The sequence below is a fragment of the Physeter macrocephalus genome, chromosome 14 (assembly GCF_002837175.3).
Source record: "Physeter macrocephalus isolate SW-GA chromosome 14, ASM283717v5, whole genome shotgun sequence".
In the NCBI taxonomy this organism is placed as follows: domain Eukaryota; kingdom Metazoa; phylum Chordata; class Mammalia; order Artiodactyla; family Physeteridae; genus Physeter; species Physeter macrocephalus.
The window spans coordinates 87,129,525-87,130,205 of record NC_041227.1 but is presented as its reverse complement, the minus strand read 5'-3'; the positions used below and the strand labels follow the sequence as shown (position 1 = coordinate 87,130,205).

At 35.1% G+C, this 681-nt stretch overlaps 1 protein-coding gene across 10 annotated transcripts in view; it reads left to right on the top strand.

The window, feature by feature from the left end:
* Window positions 1-681, top strand: part of ADPRM (ADP-ribose/CDP-alcohol diphosphatase, manganese dependent) — a 421,658-nt gene that overhangs the window by 141,838 nt on the left and 279,139 nt on the right. The gene's annotated exons all lie outside the window — the stretch shown is intronic.

Below are 681 nucleotides of genomic sequence, written 5' to 3'. Positions count from 1 at the left end.
TGGAAGAAATGGACAAATTCTTAGAAAGGTATAACCTTCCAAGACTGAACCAGGAAGAAATAGAAAATATGAACAGACCGATCACAGGTAGTGAAATTGAAACTGTGATTTAAAATCTTCCAACGAACAATAAGCGGTGCTGGGAAAACTGGACAGCTACATGTAAAAGAATGAAATTTTAGAACACTCCGTATCACCATACACAAAAATAAACTCAAAGTGGATTTGAGACCTAAATGTAACACCAGACACTATAAAACTCTTAGAGGAAAACATAGGACAAACACTCTTTGACATAAATCACAGCAAGATCTTTTTTGATCCACCTCCTAAAGTAATGGAAATAAAAACAAAAATAAACAAATGGGACCTAATGAAACGTCAAAGCTTTTGCACAGCAAAGGAAACCATAAACAAGAAGAAAAGACAACCCTCAGAATGGGAGAAAATATTCGCAAATGAATCAACAGACAAAGGATTAATATCCAAAATATATAAACAGCTCATGCAGCTCAGTATTAAAGAAACAAAAAACCCCATCCAAAACTGGGCAGAAGACTTAAATAGACATTTCTCCAAAGAAGACATACAGATGGCTAAGAAGCACATGAAGAGCTGCTCAACATCACTAATTATTAGAGAAATGCAAATCAAAACTACAATGAGGTATCACCTCACACC